The 23,661-nt window shown below is 38.8% G+C and overlaps 1 protein-coding gene across 20 annotated transcripts in view; it reads right to left on the bottom strand.

The window, feature by feature from the left end:
• The window catches only part of ANKS1B (ankyrin repeat and sterile alpha motif domain containing 1B), a 1,209,513-nt gene that overhangs the window by 477,148 nt on the left and 708,704 nt on the right, over positions 1-23,661 (bottom strand). The gene's annotated exons all lie outside the window — the stretch shown is intronic.

A 23,661-nucleotide genomic window follows, 5' to 3' on the forward strand; every position in this document is an offset into this window, starting at 1 on the left:
ATTTTAAAACTGGATGATGAGGGGCTTCTGGACAGCCTTCAGTCTTGGTTCCTGAAGTCTCAATGCACCAAAAACTGAATTAGGAAAAAAAAATCACAGGCTAATTGTTTAAATTATCTGGCATTTAGTTTTTCAACTATCAAGGAAAGGAGTTGGGCTTGATCCAAAGTCCCTTTCAGCTATGTCTTGGGTCCTGCTTCAACTTATAAGATGAATAACTGAAATCCTGAGATACCTGTGTGTGTTTGTATGTGTTAGTGTGATTGGCTTAAGAGTCTGTGCAGCTGGTTAGGGGGAGCTTCTTACAGGCAGAGGACAATCTCTAAACATAAAATCATGGTAGTTTCAGGGGATGTCTCATCATCTGGGTCCCCCAGGATCATCTGAGATCCTCAGGACTTCCAACGACCACTTAGGTTGTTGATATATCCGTAATTCTAGTGTCCAGAACAAACTGCTCTTATTTCTAGAACTTTATCCAACATAATATCAAAATAAAGCTGCAACTATTAATGTTTATTAGATATTTATTACCTGCCAGGTATTTTTTTAAGTACGCTCATCTTACCTGCAGTGTGTCTTTGAATTTTCACATGAATCCTCTGAAGTGGGTGTTTGCTATCCTTGTTTTATGAGTCATGTCAGGTTTTACATCACTACTAGCAGTGTTGGTGACAAAACTGTATCCACTTATCCTGACTACAAAGTCTACTTGTATTGTACGGCCTCCTACTGAGTAGTCAAAGTTTAAAATTCTTTCTCCTCCATATTGCACACATCATCACAAAGTGGATGTCTTGCTGCTCTGAACACACTGGGTGTAATCCTTGGAAATTTGCTACACTGTTTTATATCATTGTTACTCAGGTATTAAGAGTAAGTCTTGGGACCATGCTGTGGCCTTGGCCTAGGGGGTAAAACCACTGCCTGCAATGTCAGCATCCCATATGGGTGCCGGTTGGAGGCTTGGCTGCTCCACTTCTGATCCAGCTCTCTCTGCTATGGCTTGGGAAAGCATTATAAGATGGCTCAAGTGTTTGGGCATGGGAGATCTGGAAGGAGCTCCTGGCTCTTGGCTTCAAATTGGCCCAGTTCCAGCTGTTGTGGTCATTTGGAGAGTGAAAACCAGTGGATGGACCCCCCTCCCCCCCTCACCTTTCTGTAATTCGGCCTTTCAAATAAATAAATATTTTTGAAAAAAGATTAAGCTTTAATCTTCTTGAACACAGTAAAATTCTGTCAGACTCCTTCTGCCCACAGAGATTCTTTGCATGCAGTACATACTTGGAGATAACTGTGGTTGAAATGAGTCCCCTTTTGAATTAAGTTTACCCCCAAAGGAATTTGATGTTTTTAACCAGGAAGAACCCCCAGGTTCTGCCTGCAAGTCAATCATTCTCATAGGCATCCTTTAGCTGTGGGAAACACAAGAATAAAGTAGAAAGGAAGACATCCAGGGGAGGGCAAGCCAAGATAATTTTTGTTGACTGGTCCATTGAAGTGATAATGAGCTAGAGTTACTGCCTTTGGCCAGAGGAGACCTGCAGCTCTTCTGCTTTGATATTCATCTTTTCCCTGGGGGTGGGGATTAGCAACCCAGGCAGACAGTTGCTTTCCTGCTAGCAAGCCCCAAACCTCTTGGTAAAGTGACAAGAAACATTCACCTCGTGCACATCTCCCAAAGAGGCCCAAGGCAGAGCGCTAGCTCTCTCTCAGTATTTCCCAGGCAATTCCATCTGCCGTGCAGTACAAGCCGAAACATCTTGCACACGGCAAAGCAAAAAGGCCACTCCGCACACTGACTTTTGCACACATGGGTGGCCACGGTTCCTACATGCTGCTGCCAGATTAATTCTCAAAGGCTGCTCTGATGAGGTCATTCCTCTTTCTGCAAATCCATATGAGCTCTATCTCCCAAAAAAGGTAGGCTGCCTGGGAATTAAATGTTTGCTACAGTTTGGCTGAAATCTGTATTTCCAGGCCTCGTTTCTAATATGTCAAATTCCAACCAACAATCTCCTACAGTTATTCTGCAATTTTCCTTTGTACGTGCAGAGTTTTCATCACTAGTAAGTCAACAACTGTGCTATGCTTCGAATTCCAACAGCGAACTTGCCCTCTATACAAACTTTCACTGAGCTTGTCAGCTGGAAGAAATACCTCCCTGAACTCTGTAAACACTGGTTTTCTTGGAGTATTTCTTTGTTGAATCTGTAGAGCCTAGTGCAGTGCTTTGTTCCTAACGGGTGCTCAATAAGTGTTTGTTGAATGAATACTGATTTTTTACTTAATACCACCTTTGCAGTGATACTCTCTTTGGAAACCTAATACAAAGCTTATATTAACTCATGATTTTTGAGGGCCAAAAATAATTTTCAGATTTCAAGGAATGAGGACTCTGGACTTTCATCAACACTTACAGGGCCTAGTGTTGTACTTGCATAAGGATATTTCACCAAGACTGTGGGAAGAGGAGATCAAAATGTTTATTCCAATGCCAAAAGCTTTTGAAATCTATGTGGAGTTTTTCATCATATGCATTTTCCATGAAGTTTTGAAGACCCTACATATGCGTGAATTTCAAATATATGTATACCTTGAGACTTCCTTGCTATAGGCCAATGGCATTGAATAACATTAATGTGCTTGATTTCCTAAGTGCCTGCTGTTTACTAAATCACTTCCTATTCAGATCCCTCATCCTCTTGGTGGCACACCAATGATGCCTTGTCTCATTTGTAGAGAAAATGAATAAATAACGCTCAAAGACCAAGGTCCTTGCCCAGAGTGGCACCGAGAGAAATTGCTGAAGTTAGGATTCACACCTCGCTTTGTCTGGATCCAAATATAGCTTATTTAATCCTACCCCGTGCTCCCCCTTTGAACTGCACCAGAGCTTCTGTGGAAGTCTCTGCTATTTCTCTGTCACTTCTCTGAGGTTCATTTCCCACTCCTGCAGCTTTACAAAAGGCCAATTATGCCCGCCAGTGACCTGCGTCATCTAATAGGATTTCAGATAGCTGTAGTGCCATTTCAGCATCTGCATGGTCTGCTTCTTCCTACCCAGAGCAGAGCTCCCACGGGTGCTGGAGGCCTGGCAGGGGTCATCGCAGCAGCTTGTTTTTACCACTCTCTCAGCCCAAACTGCTTTGTTTCAAACTTTGTTTGACATATAAAACACCTGTCTTGAATTCCCCTTTCACCTTCCCTTAAGTCCATCTCACAGTTGTGTCAATTCTCAAAGAACAACATCGAGTAAGAGTAGAAACCTTTACTGTCAGGCTTGTTGACCGGGTATTTGGGAAAAATTCCACTGTGACCCATCTAACGCTGATTATCTCTGCACTACTTATAAAGAAAAGGTTTCCTGAGCCTTGAGGAGATCCATGATGAAGATATTTGTGGGGGTGTAGGGGGTGGGAGAGGAACTCTTTAGGAGAGCTAAATAATTTGTAAGGACCACAGTATCCCCTTGATTACAATTAATCAGCCAAAGAGAACATTTTACCAGTTCTATGATGCACATTCCTCTACACTCATTTTAGTAACTCTAATTGGAGTGTGGCTTAGAGTCAATAGTTGTACAGTCATTGTTGGCCAAACAGCAGTCATCATGGTTGTTACCACAGTGTAATCATCTTTACCTGTAAAATCATCGTGTACACCAGCAGGAAATTTGCAAAGTGGCAATGGGGGTGGCATGGGGAGTAGGCTAGCTCTACATAAATTGCAAAGCCAACTTAAAAGCCTAAGCATTTACTTCTTTTTTGGGTTTTTAAGAAAATGTTTCATTATTGAAGCTCTTGGTAGCATACAGGACAATTCTGAGTCTCTTAAGAAGATTCAGACTTGAACTCTGAGGAAGCTTTAGAAGACATGTGAGCTCATTTGTTTTGCTTCTATTTTCCTTTTATTTATGCCTATGATGATATGTCATAAAAATATCTACGTTTAACTATGTTAGAGCTCTTTCAATAAGTATAGAATAAAATTCTAAATGATAAAATGGCAGTCAAATTGATGTTCTTCTCTGATGCAGTTTTTACAAAAGTCTACATGGGAAGTAACACACTTTTACATCCATTAACCTGGGTTTAAGTTTTGAAGTCATCACTTACTTGTACTGAGACCATGGGCATGTTATTAAATCTTCATGACAAAATGAAACTGGTAAAATGTGGCTAATAATTTCTATTCTATAAGCCTTATTAAATTATTCCTTTTATTTGGTAAGACTTTCTGAATACTTAGTTTTACTTTTTTAAACTAGAAAATCATAAATACATATTTCTTCATAAAAACTAGACATTTCTTTCCTGGTCGATATTGTAGTTTCAATACAGAAAGTAGCACACATTTTACAAATGAGCCTTACTCTCGTTTAAATGAGTGGGACTAAACCAACAGTCAGGAAGTTTGGTGGAGTCCAAAATCTCAGTGGAGATTAACGGGTTGCCTCTTCACTCGAGGCTCTGACAAAATCCTTCCTATCTTACCTATTTTAAGAAGGCATGATTTGAAACAACATAATGCAACCCAGAATTTCATACCTGAACTTTTAGAATAGAATAGAATAGAATAGAATAGTTGGTGAACACCTGGCTGCCTAGACAAAGACTGCATTTCCCAGCTTCTTTGCAGCTCAAAAGATTTTTATTGTAACTCATTTCTTCTTCTTCTTCTTCTTTTTTTTTAAGATTTATTTATTTATTTGAAATAAATTACAGAGTTAGAGACAGAGGTCTTCCATCTGCTGGTTTACTCCCCAAATGGCTGCAACAGCCGGAGCTGGGCTGATGAAAAGCCAGGAGCCAGAAGCTTCTTCCGGGCCTCCCATGTGGGTTCAGGAACAAGGACTTGGGCCATCTTCTAGCACTTCCCCAGGCCATAGCAGAGAGCTGGACCAGAAGTGGAGCAGCCAGGTCTCGAACCAGCACCCATATGGGATGCCACACTGCAGGTGGTAGCTTTACCCACAACACCACAATGCCAGCCCCTATTGTGACTCATTTCTATTTCTAGATTCTAGAAACATCTAAACCAAAGTTCTCTTTCAGGTTCTCAGTCACATTTCATGGGAAAAGGCAATCATCAGCCACCCTGTACCTGTCCAGACCCAACTGCAGGAACAACACCTGCACACAATGGTTGAAGAGTATCCAAAGGCCATCCTTTACTTCATTTTAATAGTAAGATCTCCTCCCCAGGAGTTAATCCTTATTACTACTTCATAAACCTATGGTGTGCATGTTTCTGAACTGTGCCTGTGTGGTGATGACGAGAACTTCCCCTCTCACATATTCTTTTCTTCCCATTTCTCCTGTTCAAGGGAGCTTAGCTTTGGAAGTCATTCCCTGTGACCTTCTTAGTTACCACAAATAAATTAGTTTCTGTGACAACTCCCTCTGGTGTGTTTCCTAGGACTTCCTATGTAGTGCGTCCACAGTTTTGGGCAGGCAATAGCATGTAAGGAGAAATGTGGCAACTGTGGGTTATGCTCTTAAAATGAACATGCACTCCTCTTCACTTTCCTATTGTTTGGCACATGATGGGATGGTGAATGTTGGAGATGTTTTCTCAGCTCAAAGATGGAAGCTATGAGTTAAAGGTGGCAGAACAACAAGACAGATACAGCTTAGCCTATTTTGGAACCTCCATATCCACCTTGGATGACTGACTGGGACAGTCACCTGAGAAAGAAGTAAACATCTTATTTAAGCCACTATTATTTGGGGGTGGGAGTGTCTCTCTGTTACAGAAGCTAAGACGTTTGCTCACCTCTCCATTTGCACATTTCTACCCCTCCAATTTCTCCTCTCCCTAAACAATGTGATTTAACTCCACCCACAGGTGATGGAACAAGGACATAAGCCTCTATTATTTTAGGTTATTGCCTGAAAGTAGATAAAATGCCATTTTGCCCCTTACCCCTGCCTTCTTTCAAGAAACTAGTTCAGTCTCATACCTTGTATTGTTCCCTACTTCACCTCCTGCATTCTTCCCCAGGTTTGAAAGTCCATACAACTGTGCACAAAAAGCCTGGAAACCTATATGGAGAAATTCACCTCCAACTACTGTCCCCTACCCACCTCGAGACCCTTAACCCACCCTAAGATATATAAGACCCAGCCCACTGGGGCAATGGGTACTCTGCCATGTGTTCTGTCTGTGTGTATGCTGGCAGTTGGCCACCTCTGTGAATAAATTCGTTTAGGCTGTGAGTTTGTATCCTGTCTCCTCTCTGTTCTGCATCCCTTTTCCTTACAACAGGAATGTCAGTCTTAGAAAAGGGTTTCTTTGACCTACCTGAGGTCTTATTCTGAGAACCCACTACATTTTCTTGAAACCTAGTTGCCCTGGATTTGCTAGTCATTCTTATTGGTGAGTGGAGTACTTCCCTAAAACTGTTCCCAAAATCTAGAGACATTTTTCCCCCCAAATCTGGTCCTTGTTCACTCTGACCACCTGGATGTTCCCTTATGCTGGCTACCTCCTCTTAATATCATCAATTTCCTCAAGGTGGAGCTTACACTAACCATAACTTTGGGTTGACTTTTCATTTCCATGCCTATGTGATTCTTTCAATTCATCATGTGCCTCTAGGAAGGGTAAAAACAGCATTTTCTGAGTCTTTTAACTTAAGACTGGAAGAAGCTGGTCAAAGCATACTAATAGTCATAATTGTCACATGACTGCTGTGTAAGTAGCTGTTTTAAAGACATCATCTCTAAACCCTTGCAATGACTCTAACACGAGCCTTAAGTATTACCATTACATAGATGAGGAAACTGAGGGTCAGAGTGGACAAATGTGTTGTCTAAGGTGCTGCATCTAATAAGTACTGGATCTTCAATGAACATCCATCTACAGTCTTCCCAATACATAGCATCTTCCAAGCTCAGTGAAGTGCAAAGATCAGGACTCATTCACAGGAAAGAAGAAGATGGAATCTTTAGTGGTCCTGTCTACGCACAAGTGCACAGATCTCACAGAGGTGAAGGATTATCAAGTGCCCTGCTCTAGAAGACATATTAATGCCAGGATGCTAAGATTAATGGTTCAAAGCTGCTCAGACAAAAGGATGCTCTCCTTCTAACTTTCACTTTTTGGATTAAAAAAAATCACTTTTCTTCACCTTTTTCCTCCCTCCTGCCAGGATTCTTCTAGTGCCCTGACCTTGAGAGACATTTCTCTCAAAATCCTCTGAATTATTACGCAGTAACAATGGCTTATTTTAATTTCCCTAGGTATCTTTATTGAATTCTTTCACAGTGTTTTATGGAAAATACCTGATTACTAATTCATAGAACAGAATATTATAAGATTCTCTGCTAAGTGGCTGCCACAATAGTATTAAGTCCCCCAGTCTCTGCAGTCTCTGGTTCTGACCCTCTACCTGCAGGCTCAGAAATAAACAGACAAGCTGAGCTCAGCTTCTGCTTGTTTCCCCTATTAGACCACATCCTGAATAATTCTCCCAAAGAAAATACTGTCCCAAAACCCCTGGAAAAACTCATGAAAGATTAGAAAATTAACACAGAAGTTAAGATCTTGAGTTCTGGATTTAAGCTGGGTTTGAATTCCATTGTTTCTGTTTAGAAGACCTTGTCAAAGTTTCTTAATCTCTCTGCCCCTCTGTTTTGTGATCTGTGAAGTAGGGGTTATAACTAATTACCTCACAGCATATTTGTGACAATCAAATTAGTTAATAATATAGGTTAGGTGCTTAGAATAGTGCATGGCTCATATCAAGTGCTACCCTAAAAGATAACTATATCTTTAATTATTAAGAGATAGTGAGTCCTGTGAAAACTGGTGCAAAATACTATGGGTTGTGAGAGTCCCTATTACCTGTATCTCATAAGGGGTATTCAAAAAGTTCATGGAAAATGTGCATTATGAACAACTGACGCATGAGTTAACATTACTTTGCATCAAAATGAACTTATCTTTTGGCTCCATTTTCTTCATTAACTTTTAGAAGTCCATTCATATATGCAAATACTCTTGAACATGAAATAATATGAAATCATTGTACTTGGCATGATTCCTCTAACTTAACATGGTTGAGAAATATAGCACACAATGTAGAAATGTCCTGAATGAGCGGATGATTCTCCTAAAAAACATGAGCCTGAATGAGAGATAAGGTAGCTACAGACAAAATAAGTCACCGATGCATAGAGCTGCTGTGAGTTAATGTTCCACTCAGCTTCACTACATTTTAGGTGGATTTCCTTCAAATTCTTTGCCCCTGACCTCCCTTAGAACATTTATTTTATGAAACTTACGACTATAAATTTGTTTTCTGCTCCTTTGAGACATAAATCATCTCCCTTTCCCAATAATCCATGAGACATTCCTATGAAATATAATTGTTCATTGACAGTGTCTCTATTCCCCACTTTCTGTGGAAGGATAGGAGTCTAATTTCAGGAAGTGCCAGTTAGCAAACACAGATGGACTAATCTCATTGACCAACCTTCCCCACAAAGATCATTCAACATTTTTCATTTTCTTGTCCCACTTCTTAAAAACTCTCCTGCCTGTTTTGGGGGTACTGAGTTCACATTATCTTCCCTGTTGCAATAGTCTCAAATTAAGTGTCCCTTGTCTATTTCACTCTGTCCAGTATAATTTTTCCTTGGCATTACAATGATCAGGTAGAATCTAACCTAGGGACAAATGTTTCTAGGCATAAGAAACGGCAATGATATAAAAGTGGAAACGAGGAATCAAAGAAATACCTGACTATCCACCAACAAACAAATAAGATTTTCCTTCAGAGTAAGAGTATGAAAGAAGTAAGTTGGAGAGTGATGATTATGGCTCGGATTCCAGCAGAAGGTCAATCATAATCATGATTGCTATGGAGAAGTTACAGTGTGTGCTGATCTCCTAGGGGTTATTTGGGATTCAGAGAAGACTAGACAAAGGTCAAGTTTACAGGCTTTTGTGAGAAAGTATGTCCAAAAGATTGTTTCGACAAAGTCAGTCAGTTCAACTCTCCAGGCGATACCTAGTTTGCATAAGGTTCCAGAGCCCCTTGGGGTTGGTTGTGCTGGCATCTTCCACCTGCTCAGAAAACCTCGCCCCATGAAGCCAGTGTTTGAGTACTGCTGTCAGCATGAAAGACAGATCTGGCTGCTCTCTGAGTCTACAGAACCAGGGTCATTTTCATGCTCTCCAAGGGCAAATTAGGCATCTCCAAGTCTTAAGAAAACAGAGGTATGGTGGGTGGTAGTCAAACATTTAGAGTTACAGGACCAGCATGGATATTCTGAGTATGTAAACATGAACTTTGAAAATGGATTATTAGACAGAAGTATAAATAATTGTAACAGTGTGATGCTGACATGTGAATAAACACGGATACATATGGGGAACATAACAGAAAGTAAATTCAAAACAAAATATAATTGGACAGCAAGCATATAATAAAAGTGGCAATTCAATTCACTGAGCTCCACATGGACTATAAATTCCTTAAATGATGTAGGGACAACTGAGTAGTCATTTACTAAAATAAATGTTGGTCCATACTTCATTCTCTATATAAAAGTAAATTACCTATGGGTTAAATATAGAAAAAAACAAACCCATAAAGTACCAGAGGAAACTATGGGAAGATGCTTATATTTGAGAGCAAGGGAGGACTTTCTAAAAACATAAAATTTTGAAATCCTGAATAGTAAAAAGACTTAACTACATCAACTACATACAACAGTAAAAATTTTTGTATGACAAATTCATCCTAAGTCATGAGATAAATGAATAACAGGATAAAGATATTTGTGGGGCTGGTGCTGTGGCATAGCAGGTAAGGCTGCTGCCTGCAGTGCTGGCACACCATATGGGCGCAGGTTTGAGACCTAGCTGCTCCACTTCCGATTCAGCTCTCTGCTATGGCCTGAGAAAGCAGTGGAAGGTGGCCCAAATCCTTGGGCCCCTGCACCCACGTGGGAGACCTGGAAGAAACTCCTGGTTATTGGCTTTGGATCGGCACAGCTCTGGCCAATGTGGCCATCTGGGGAGTGAACCAGTGGATGGAAGACCTCTCTCTGCCTCTCCTTCTCTCTCAGTGTAACTCTGACTTTCAAGTAAATAAATAAAATCTTTAAAAAAATAAATAAATAAATAAAAAGAAAAAGATAGTTGTAACTTACCTCACATCACAAACATACTTATTGAATTCTTTATTTTGTGGAGGACTAAGCTTGTAAAAAGAAAGTATGTCAATCCTTGCAAAAATTAAATGAAAAATAAGAAAGAAGGAGGAAGGGTGGAAGCGAGTTGGGGAAGGGGAGGGTAGGAAGTATCGTTGTATTAAAACTGTATACATAAAATATATGCAATTGTTCCCCTTTGTATAAATAAATTAAAAATTAAAACAGAAATACTTAATAATAGCTCCTTCAAATCTATAAAAATAGATCAACAATATCCCTCTCCCCTTTACCAAATGGGCAAAGGATATGAACAGGCAATTCTCAGAAAAAAGAACTTAAATTTATAAAAAGAACCTTGACTTCACTCTTACAAGAAATATAAGAAATGGCACACAGACACTACTTTCATTTATCAAAGTAGTGAAAGTCCAAAAGTTCAATACATACTATATTGGTCAGGACATAATAGACTTTCCTTATATTTCTGGTAGAAGTATAATGGTAATATAGTAAATAATATAAGATGGTAAAAATCAAAATAACCCCTAAGGAGAGCAATTTGGCAATGCTTAACAAAAGTGTAAAAGCACATGTCCCTGGAATCAGCGACATAGGTTTGGAATGTACCTATTCAATATGTGCATGTAACTATGAAGCTGCACATCACAGAAGTGTTTATAACAAAATACTGGAAACCATCATACTAATAGGGGCACAGTTATTGTGGTACATTCATAAAACTAAGCACCAGTAAATGCTCTAGGTTCTTTTATGGAGAGATCTTAATTATTTTAAATGGGTAAAAGAAGTAAGATGAACAGTGTATAGAATGTGCTACTTTTGTTAACTAGCTTTACAGTGAGGAGTACAATAACATATACTTATATTTGCTTGGTTTAAATGCCATACCCCTGCAAGTATATTCCCCACTCTGTGTCGCACTTCCCTTTTAGGAGAAATGAGTATCTGAGGAGATAGGTATTATATGGAGATTTTCTTCACTGAATACCACATGAACTTTTATATCTTCTTATTTGTGAATCACAAGTCAAACACATTATCTATTTAAAAGGCAAATTAAAACACTTATGGAGGAAACTCAGCATTAAAATAAAAAGTAAAAAAAAATGAATATTTTTAGTTTTCTTCAGTCTGAAATCTTAAAGTTGAGGATATATGAACCCACTGAAGAAATCGAGGATCTGAAGGTTACACAAATCGATGGAAAACATTGCTAGTGCACAGGAATCTGGGTGTATCCGTACGCCCTGGACATCATTACACTGCATAAGATTACACAAGACTACACTGGATTCATGAATAATGAAGAGACAGAATACATACTAATGTAAACGCTTATTAGAGATCCAAAACTTAAGCATACCAAAACGTCGTTTCTTATTTGACATCTCATAGTTCGAAAAGTTCATTTTAATCTGGTTCCCAATCTACAGTATAGCTGATGTTTACTGAAGATATGATCTGTTGTTCCTATTGTGCTCAGATTTTTCTCCAATGGAACAGAAGCTGCCCATTTTTCTTGGAGAGACCTTGGTGATATTTTTAGCACAAATAGTGAATATAAAATCTTCTAACTCCAGAAATTCAAAGTCTGGAGTAGCCTCAAGGGTTTGAAAAAATCTTTTTGAAATTAATAGCTTTTCATTATTGCTTACAGTTTCTTTGCCTACAAGCATTTTCCCTTCCTTCAAAATCTATGTGTATGTGTATGTACTCAGGTAACTATAGACACACCACACACACTCACACACATACACAAAGATGTGCACACGACCGCATTGGATTCATGAATAATGAGATAGAATACATATTAACTTAAATGTGCATTAGAGATAAAAAAAATGTGCTGTTTTTATGCACTTGTGTGGGAACACTTGGTCTTCTTAGACCATTGTCTTGGAATTCCTCACTCCTCCTGCTTCTTTTAGGGAAACCACTACATTTACATTTTTAATAGAGTAAATAACATTTTGTTTAACACATAAAGAGGAGCTATAAAACACATATGTATGTGTATATATTTATGGATATATATATATGTATTGTTGAAAATAATTTTTTCTTTTAAAATGTATTTTATAGAGTGAATATTTGGTGCAGTAGTTCAGTTGATGCCTGAGATATCACCTCCCAGGTTGGAGTGCCTGATTCAAATCCTGGCTCCTTCATTTCCAATCGTTTCCTATAATGTACACCTTGGGAGGCAGCAGGTGATAGCTCAAGTCCTTTTCAGCCATGTGGGAGACCCAGATAAGAGTTCTTGGCTCCTGGCTTCCGCCTGGTCCAGTCCTGTCTGTTGTATGAATTTGGGGGCATAAACTAGCAGATGGAAGCTCTTTCTCAGTTTATTTCTCTTTCAAATAAAATGAAATGCATAAATAAAAATTCAAAAAACATATTTGCATTTTTCCTTGAAGAGATCTCAGTTTCCATAGACTCTTGAAATAGTTGGTACTTCGGAAAGGATTAAATGTCATGAAATAATGGGTATTATCTCTTCTTTACTCCTTTCCCTTTTTCTCTAGCTACCACTTAATCTTTGGTTGTCAAATTCCCAGGGATCTAGAAGTCTCTGACAGCAGTAAGTTGGCTTGTACACCCCCAGGCTCTCTAAGTTCCATCCTATAAGCCCCACCAACCAGTTGTTGGCATAATCATTGAAAAAATAATTGGCTGTCTACTCTATCAAATCTGCTGAGGAGCATTTGATTGTAGGCCAAACTGAAGCCAGATAGTCCCTCAAAATTGTGCTGTTTTTATGCACTTGTGTGCAAACAATTGATCATCTTAGTCCATTGTCCTGGAATTTCTCACTCTTCCTATTTCTTTTAGGAAAAACCACCATATTTATACTTAATAGAGTAAATAAATTTTTTAACACATTAATATGAGCTAGAAAATGTATTTGCTGATCACTTCAGGAAGAAAAGCTCCTCCTGCCACTCCATAGCCCCTTTTCTTCAGAAAATTTCCAGTGCTGAATGGCCCATGCGTGAATAAAAGCAATTATCTTATTGAGTGCTTATAAAAGGCATTCGATTGACTAGAGATGAAAAATTAATACAAGGACCTTTAATTTAAAAGTAAGGAGCTTTCTGGGAAAGTTGACATAATAGTAGCTAACAGATCTTGACAGTGAATAGGTATTTTCATATAAATTATCTCATTTATTTAAAACAAGAAAGAATTTTATCATTACTCTCATTTTAAAGCATAAGGAAATGGAGGCTCAGAATGATGAAGTAACTTGACCAAGGACACACAGCAAATTCACAAATTATGAGAGCCTCTGCAATCTTACTGTCACATAACATTGTAGATAGTGAGTGTCTTCATTAAGTCTCTCTCAAATTCTGCTACTAAATTAATTAATACACAGAACAGGTTAATGAAGTGGATCTTTCTGAGAGTGTGAGGAAAAACAGCCTGATGCTTAAGAGTCAATGTCCGTTTTTCTCGGGGAGAGACCTAGAAGTCCCTAGCGGAAAGGCTGTCACAGAAGCGCACCTGGCCCTCGATATGCACAGGCAGATACTTCCTTTCCCCCACAACTCGAAGGAAAGCTCTAGTCCTAGTCTAGATTAGGATTTTAAAAAATGACTCAAAGGAAAAATTTCTTCCAGAATTTAAAGCTAGGAAAGAGTTTCTTTCTCAACATGACTTGCAATTTTGCCCCTGTGGTGACAGTTCTGAGGCTCAATTTTGTCTTGGTTGCCAAGAAACTCAGTGTCAAGGTATATGTTTAGTTGTAGTCATTTTCCTTATTTTTGTTTTTTTTTCTGGGATATTTTCTTTTCTTTCACTTAATTTTTTCTCTAAAACTGGCTCTTAGTTTTAATATTGTTTTAATTAGTTTTGTTTTACTCTAATTATATATTTTTATTATAAGGCTATTCAAGTTTTATTTTGGAGATAGGCTGGGCATAAATACAGAGTCTCACTTAAGTAACATACTAAGAATATGAGCACTTTCCCTATGGAAAAAAATAACAAGAGTATACCAGGTACAAATGGTTTATTTAAGTGCTTGAGGAGCTCACACAGGAGATGTTTTCATTGTAAGTGCATAGGGTAATAAAATCCCATTTTCTTTCTTTTAATCTTATAATAAAGGCTCACATCATTATCAGAACTGTCTCATATATTGCAATCAGTAGACATTAAAGTATTTGCTATTATACAGTATGCTTTTGCTAAAAATAAGCCTTGTTATCATGCTTTCATTTTATGATTATATATATTTGGTTTGATATAAAGAGATGATGGAGGCCGGCGCCGCTCACTAGGCTAATCCTCCACCTTGCGGCGCCAGCACACCGGGTTCTAGTCCCGGTTAGGGCGCCGGATTCTGTCCCGGTTGTCCCTCTTCCAGGACAGCTCTCTGCTGTGGCCCGGGAGTGCAGTGGAGGATGGCCTGAGTACTTGGGCCCTGCACCCCATGGGAGACCAGGATAAGTACCTGGCTCCGGCCATCGGATCAGAGCGGTGCGCTGGCCACAGTGCACCGGCTGCGGCGGCCATTGGAGGGTGAACCAACGGCAAAGGAAGACCTTTCTCTCTGTCTCTCTCTCTCTCACTGTCCACTCTGCCTGTCAAAAAAAAAAAAAAAAAAGAAAGAAAAAGAGATGATGGTAGAACTATCTATGAAAATTCTTGACTGACATAATTGTATCAAAAATTGCTTCAAGAGTTGATATGTATATTGTCTAGGGTGCATAGTTTATATATATGAAGGAGTCCTCAAAAAGTTCATGGAAAATGCATACTGTGAAAAAATTATTCATGGATTTCAAAATTTTTTGGACCAAAATAAACTTACATTTTATTTTTTAAATGTATGCTTTTAAAAAAGTTTTATTTATTATTTTGAGAAAGAGAGATTGAGATCTCTAAAGTAGCACTAGGCCAGGCTGAGGTCAGTAGCTTGGCACTTCATATGACCCTCCTGTATGGGCGGAAGACACCAAAGTACTTTAGTCTTTACTTGGTGGTTCCCAGGATGCACAGCTGGATCAGAAGTGGAAGAGCCAGGGCTTGAACCAGGCATTCCATTACAGGACACAAGCATCCCAAGTAGGAGCTTCACCACTGTGCCAAGCACTTGTCCCTAAACCCATCTTTTTAAATAAGTATTTATTTACTTGAAAGAGAGAGAGAGAGAGAGAGAGAGAGAGAATCAGACAATTAGAGAGGAAGATCTTCCATCTGCAGATTCACTCTCCAAATGGCCACAACAGCTGGAGCCTAGAATTTCATCTTGGTCTCCCACATGGATGGCAGGGGTCAAAGTATTTCCGCCATCACCTGCTACCTTGCCAGGTGCATCTGGAACTTGAATAAGCACTCCCATATGGGATGCTGCTGTTGCAAGCAGTAGCTTAACCCAGTGTACCACACCTGCCACTTAAAATTATCTTAATTATACTTTCCATGAACTTTTTGAAGCCCTTTTGTATTTTGTCACATCTACAATTCTGTTGGCTGTAGAATATAATCACGTTATACACACATGCAAGCCAAGAAAAGCATATATTCATCTTTTTCTGAATGATGGCAATAGCAGAAAAAAAAATCAGTTAATTGTATTTGAGGGACAATCCTGGGGAAGTGCTGTGTTGTGAGATGATAATACTAAAAATGAAGAGAAATTAAAAGGTGAATCACAGAAGGTCTAAGAACTTTTTAGTATTCTCAAATTTAAAAAACAAAACTATACTTGGACAAGGTGAGACATAAAAATCCATTTCAGTAGGAAGAACGCCCCTTCCTCATGATTTGCCAGCATCTCAAAAACATAAAAAGGCTGCTCTTTCATGGGAAGGATCAGGCAAGGCTAGCAACCATTTTGAGAGGAAATTCAGAGAAGAAGGGAGCTGAGCAGACAACATGGTTAAGGTAATACTGGAAATGCATCTTTCTATGGGTAGCTGATTTGAAGTTAACAGTTAAGGGGGGGATGTTTTCCGTTTTAGTGCTTGCTCAGATTTAGGGGCAAGCCAAGGTTCAGGAGCCTATGGGGAGGAAAGGTGCAAGGATGCCTGAGTAAAGTTTGGTCAAGCCAAGTTGGTGGGTAAGAAATGGTCTATTCTAAGGATTTGGTCAGCACAGTTTCTACAATGTAAAGAAAAGTAGACACTTTTGAAATGCTAACTACTTTTTTATTGTCATTGTACTTCTTATAAAAAGCCTAGTGGAGCCAAGAAGCAGGCCGAGTATAGTATTAGGAACTCCACAGTCTATTCCCTTTTGCATCTCCGACGTGCCCAAGATTGAAGCTAGTCAACTAACTTTCTGATAAATCAGCAGAAGACTTATAAAGAGGGCTGAGATGCTGAGGGAAAAGTCATTTTTGCATATTAATACAAAGAGCTTATCTATCTTACAGACATTTATCAATCAGCTTACATATTTATTAAATTAATATGTTACAAAAAGCACTGCAAAATATTGATCTGGCAACATTCCTAGAAGAACCCTGTTGATATACACATTCACGAGATTTATTGGTCATTTGTCTTCAAGAAATTAAGAAGTAGAAAGCTTTTAAAGAAGGACATTCTGCCAAAGAACAACCTATAAAACACAAGATTGAAGTATGAGTAAGAGTTATAGTGCTGGAAAAGACCTAGTCCTATCCTATTTTCAAATGAGGACATTGAGGCTCATTGCTAGATGTTGATTTCCTAATCACACAGCAAGGTGGTGCAGAGGTAGGTGTAGGAAGCAGATCTCAGAACCCTCATCCTCTTTGAGGGTGGGCTCTATAAGTATCATTTTGTTTCATAGGACCTTTACTTTGCACATTATAAAAAGATGGTAAGGTATGAACCATTGCTAAATAGGAACTAGTAGTAAAGAAATATATGCAACATGATTTCATATCTTTAAATTACAAAAATCTATCCATCCATCCATCCGTCCGTCCATCCATCCAATCCATCCAATTATGATCTACCTACGCAAGTGAGTGTAAGATACTGAAGAGTGAAAGCATATTTATCACACTAGCACTGCATATTCACAGTAAGGGGATAAGAAAAAAATATGCAGCTAAAGAGAATTTGGAAAAAAATTTTGTGAAAATTACATTCACTAAGTTCTATCCATACACATAAAAATTGTATAGACACATAGGGCTAGAAGGACCCTAGGATATGTACATTGACAAGGACATTAACAGAAGAAAATATCACTTGTTCAGGGTTGGGCTGTGGATACTTTAAAAATTTGTGTATCTTAAAAGTTTTTTCAGTAACAAAAAAAATAAAGACAAATCAAACTAATCCTTTATCTGAATCCGCTGAAACACACTGTCTTCACTCAAAACTGGTAATATCATGTATTCATTAACAGTCTTCACATAGCAAACCTTTGTTTAATTATCAGAATTGATAGCTTTAAAATCTTTTTTCACTGGAAATATTTATATGTGAGGGTCAGAGTTGTGGCATAGCTGGTAAAGCTACTGCCTGTGACACCAGTATCCCATGTGGGTGCCGGTTCATGTCCTGGCTGTTCCACTTCCAATCCAGGTCTCTACTAATGGTCTAGGAAAAGCAGTAGATGATGGCGCCAGTGTTTGGGATACTGGGATAAAGCTCTTGGCTCCTAGTGTTGGCCTGGCTCAGTCCTGGCCATTGTAGCCATCTGGGAAATGAACCAGCAAATGGAAGATACCGCCCCAGCCACCCTCTCTGTCACTATAACTCTGACTTTCAAATAAACAAATAAATTTTTAAAAATATATTTATATGTGTATGTAGCTCTATACAAATTATCATTATATTTATTTACTAAATTGGGCACATACTTTTTATTAAATGACTTACTCAATGAAAATAAAAGTATATTTATTTACTAAGTTGGGCATATATTTTGTATTAAATGATTTATTCAAAGAAAATAATTTATTAAATGATTACTCAATGAAAATAAATAAAAGTAATACCATAAAAATTTTGGAAACTTTAGAAAAAAGAGAGCAGAAAATAAAAATCTGGTAATCTTCTCCAGAGATATCCACTGTTAATTGCATATGGCCTTCAAATTTTTTGTATACATGTTTACTCTATTTCTTTCAATTAATAATATATCATGGCTATATTCCCATGGCAATAAATACTAAATATAGATATAATGTCATTTTAATTATCTGTTTCACATTTTACAACATAGAATTAATATAATTTATTTACAAATTGCCTACTAATGGTCACTTGGTTTGAATTTTAAAATACTTTTTTTAAAGACTTATTTATTTATTTTAAAGGCAGAGTTACAGAGCGGCAGAGGCAGAGAGAGAGACTGATCTTCCATCCACTGGTTCACTCCCCTGATGGCTGCAATGGCTGGAACTGGCTCAATTTGAAGCCAGGAGACAGGAGTTTCTTCTGGGCCTCTCATGTGGGTGCAGGGGCCTAAGAACCTGTGCCATCCTCCACTGCTTTCCCAGGCCATAGCAGAGAGCTGGATCGGAAGTGGAGCAGCCAGGACTCGAACTGGTGCCCATATGGGATGCTGGCAGTGCAGGTGGTGGCCTTACCCTCTATGCCACAATGCCAGCTCCTTAAAATACTTTTTAAATAATCATAAATAATGCTGAAATAAATATTATATACATATTACTGTTTTTTTTGCTCTGCTTCCTTAAACTATATTCCTATAAATGACACAGGTAGGTGTCATTTTTTTTTCAACTCACAAAATACTTAATTTCCTAATTCCCTAGACATTTATATTTGAATATTAAAATGCTATTATTACATGATTTGTTATCAGAATGATGACCATGGATACAGTTTTCTCATGGGTAAGGAACTCATGTTTATCACTTAATTCTTCATTATATTTTGGTAAGAAAATTTATATCTGAAAGCAATTATTATGACTCATGGGTTATGAAAGTCTATTATAGGCCGGCACCGCGGCTCACTAGGCTAATCCTCCGCCTAGCGGCGCCGGCACACCGGGTTCTAGTCCCGGTTGGGGCGCCGGATTCTGTCCCGGTTGCCCCTCTTCCAGGCCAGCCCTCTGCTGTGGCCCGGGAGTGCAGTGGAGGATGGCCCAGGTGCTTGGGCCCTGCACCCCATGGGAGACCAGGAAAAGCACCTGGCTCCTGGCTCCTGCCATCGGATCAGCGCGGTGTGCCGGCCGCAGCGTGCCGGCCGCGGCGGCCATTGGAGGGTGAACCAACGGCAAAGGAAGACCTTTCTCTCTGTCTCTCTCTCTCACTGTCCACTCTGCCTGTCAAAAAATAAAAAAAAAAAAAAAAGAAAAAAAAAAGAAAGTCTATTATCTATCTTTCAAATTACTCCTAATTACTTATACTTCCTCTTTTTCTTGCCATTATGAGGTCATCAGTGATGAATTTTTTTTAAAATGCACCAACATTTATATGGAAGTTATTCAATTATTATTTTTAAAGCATCTACAAAGGAGATTTTAGCACTATTGTTACTTTATCAAATAAGTACCAATATCCTCAAGATATTATACATAGAATGGACCATTATTCATCCACTGGAAAATTTTGTGCCAGCCTTGTGATATAGTGGGTAAAGCTACCACCTGTGATGCTGGCATCCAATATGGGTGCCAGTTCATGTCACAGTTGCTCCACTTCTGATCCAGCTCCCTGCTAATGGCCTGGGAAAAGCAGCAGAGGTTGGCCCAAGTGTTTGGGCTCCTGCCATCCAGGTGGAAGACCTGGATGGAGCTTCTCCTGTCTCTTAGCTTTGACCTGGCTCAACCCTCACCATTGTGGCCATCTGGGAAATGAACCAGAGATTGGAAGATCTCTCTCTCTCTCTCTCTCTCTCTTTGTGTGTGTGTGTGTGTGTGTATTTACTCTGACTTTCAAACAAATAAATAAATCTTAATTTTTTTTTCTTTTAAGAGAATAATAAGTGGAAGAAAAAGGTAAGTCAAAGAAAGGAGTGGTTTGTCTATTAAGAGCTACTATGTACCAGGAATGTAGCTAACTGCTTTTTCATTCGTTAGAATTCACTCAAAAATATTGGAGGAAGAAGATATTTATTTATTTATTTATTTATTTATTTATTTATTTATTTTTGGGCAGGCAGAGTGGACAGTGAAAAAGACAGAGAGAAGATATTATTTATTATAGCTGTTTTCCATTATGAAGAAGTAAAGTTCAGAGTAAAGAAATGTTTTGCCCAGAATCACATTTCTAGTAATTCTTGGGTATTCAAACCAGCAACAGAATAGATTGTCTCTTAAGCAGTAAGTTTATATGTTTGGTCATTTATCAGAGATATCATGGAAAGTATTCCCAAATCCCTGATGACTACACTTGCTCTTATCTCCAGGATTTTTCCAGAGGGTTAATAATGTGTTGAATTGATTTAAAGTGTACCTTTTTGAACTACTGATATGACCAAATATGAGACTGTAGAATAATATTCAACTATTTTATACTTAAGGGAAACCTAAATTCACAATTAAAAGTACCTGTAATTTCAAAATCAGAGAGAATCTTAGCTAGATTCTTTCTTTTTTAAAAAAATATTTATTTTTATTTATTTGAAAGAGTTGCAGAGAGGTTCACTCCTGAGATGGCTGCAACAGCCAAAGCTGAGCCGATACGAAGCCAAGAGCCAGGAGCTTCCTCGATGTGTCCCAAGTGGGTGCAGGGGCCCAAGGACTTGGGCCATCTTCCACTGCTTTCCCAGGCCACAGCAGAGCACTGGCTGGATCAGAAGAGGAGCAGCTGGGACTAGAATCGGCACCCATATGTGATGCCAGTGCTTCAGGCCAGGGATTTAACCCACTGTACCATAGTGCCGGCCCCTTAGCTAGATTCCAATAATGCAAATCTATACTATATAAATTATTTTGGTTTTAAGTGATTTTTTGAAATATATGGTGACAAAAATACATTTTATAGTATATTGTGCTAGAAACACACTTATTTGTTTGATTAAACAAAACATCTTGGTAAAAATTACTTACCTCATACTAGCCTAACATTCACTATACTGAGCATTTTTACATAACTATTCTATTATCAAGGGACTCATTTTATTTAACCTAAGTGAAAAAAAAAAATCATGTACTAAAGTGTTACTTAAGATAATAATAAAACAAATCCTTTCTTGATTTAGAAGAAACAGGATGCTTGTGTGCTAATGTATCCTACTCTCCACCTTCCCAAGTTGGTTCTATCCAAATAGTACTATAAAGAGACAAAAAAATCAAAAACAAAATATGCCTATTGCAAAGCATTTCATAGAGAACTTTTTATGTGCAGTCTAACAGTTCATGGAAAAAAATAACATTACTGGAGGCCAGGAAAATTCTTCATTTGAAAATAAGTGAAGCCTGGGCCATCATTAGAGTCTGTGCATTTACCTTTGGGAGGTAAGGAGAGATTCAAAGCTGGGACTCATTTACATATATGACCATATGGCTTGTGATTTGGGAAGGCTTCTGGATTTCAGGGAAAGCCTTCCATGGTGATAGTTAGGCTTTGATAAAGGGAGGTGGTTGATTCTACACTAAACATCCTCTGGTGGTTTCCCTTTGTGCATATCAGTATGATCCGACCTTAAAAAAGCAATGGGATAGCTCCTGTTCTAGGAAAGCAGCGGGTTTTCCTGAAAGAAGTATGGATTTCAAGAAGAGAAAAACTTGGATTTGGCACAATTGACTTGGACAGGTTACTTTTTTGAGCCTTTGTCTGTAAAATGGGTATAATATTTCATGGAATTATTTGGAGAACTGAATGCAAATATGTTCACATTAGTAAATTCTACCACATCTGATGCACAGCAAAAATGGAACACACTTTAGTTCCCTTCTTTTTTTCATTTCTATAATAGGGTGTCGCTCCCCCTCTTCATGGAGGAACGACACTAAACCCTGCCTAGGCTTCATATCCGAGTCACGGCACCATTATGTCGCTACCCCTCTTCGTGGAGGAACGACACAGGACCCTGCGCTGTTCTTTTGTCTGCTCGGCCCTCCCCGGGTTTGCTGCTGGTTCTTCCCGGGTTGGCTACTGTCCCTCCACCTCCGTGGAAGGGCACTTCCCCCTGCCACATTCCCCACTTCCGCAGGGGAGCGGCACACCGCCGGCCAGCTCTCTCGGGGGCTGCTCAGGTGTTCCTTCAGATAGATGTTCCTCTTAGATGTTCCTGGTGCATGTTGTCTCTCTCCTCCTTTATAGTCCTCTTCCACCAATCCCAACTCTGCTACCCACACGCCGAGTACGCTGCTCTCCTCCAATCAGGAGCAGGTCCTGCAGCTTGTCAAGTTGGTGAAAGGCAGCTGTGTAGAAGCTGTTTCCTCCTCTCCCAGCGCCATATTGTAGGAGAGCAGACGCATAGAATAAGTCTTAATTCCAGTAACAGTCTAGTCCGAGTTGCTCCCCACAATAGGGCAATTATAATATATTTTCAGCAGGAGGACAGCTATCAGCTGAAATGATGGCAAAGCACCTGAGCTGTGAGAGCAAACAGCAAGTCTTGGAAGCAACCAAGACAACAAGGGAGGAGTTTTCTGGGCTGTGGAGATGTTTGTCAGAAAGACACCCTTTCCGGGGAAAGAACAGAGTCAGTGCTCCCCACTCCTATAGACTCAGGGGAAAGGTGGAGCTTAGACTAGAAAAGAAACCGTTTACTCTGCCTTAGTGAGTTCCTAAATTCCTGAAAATTCTCCTCGGGGTTTTCTATAGCTCTGAGGGACCCTGAACCAAAAGCTGGCCCTCAGACTTATTAGAAGCAAAGCAAGAGCTTAGATTAAGGAGGCTATATAATTCGTGTTAGCCACTGCTTCAAAGGTGTGTATATTTTAGCCAATGACTTAATAATTATACTTTATTTATCTCATGTAGACAATGGCCTCCATGATACAAGTCTTTATAAATTCATTTTAGTAGTTTTGACTTATCATTAAAATGTAGCTCAAATTCATATACTGACAAAAGTAGGTTTTTAAAAGATAATACTCTAGAATGTTTCTCTCTGGCTATAATTTAATCTTACATATCTGAATGAAATTGTAGCCTTAAAAATACATTTTAACTAAATACTATTTTTATGCTTATGCACTTGGATCAATCTAATATAATCTATATACTCACCTATTTAGTCTGACAAGAGATTATTAAAACCAGTGCAGAAATAGGAGAATGTTTATAAGATTATCTGCTACCTCGTATTATAATGTCTGGGCACTTGATTACTCTGCATATTTGCTGTAGTGTAATGACAAGCACATCCTAGGGTGCCAATTATTGCCTCCACTCTACTTAAGTGGTCTTCAATCCCATCAAGAAGATCATCAGTATGATTCTCAGAAAGTGTGAGAATTAGAATGAGTTCCCATGAATATGGTAAATTACCTAAATTGAAAGAGCTTCCTTGTGATACAATGAGAATGGTTAAGAAATAAAGCTTTAAGAAACTTTTCACATGAAAGCAACTTAAAATATAAGTAGTTATAACTTAAG

This window comes from Oryctolagus cuniculus, chromosome 11, assembly GCF_051225735.1.
Source record: "Oryctolagus cuniculus isolate XC-2025 breed Fujian yellow rabbit chromosome 11, ASM5122573v1, whole genome shotgun sequence".
In the NCBI taxonomy this organism is placed as follows: domain Eukaryota; kingdom Metazoa; phylum Chordata; class Mammalia; order Lagomorpha; family Leporidae; genus Oryctolagus; species Oryctolagus cuniculus.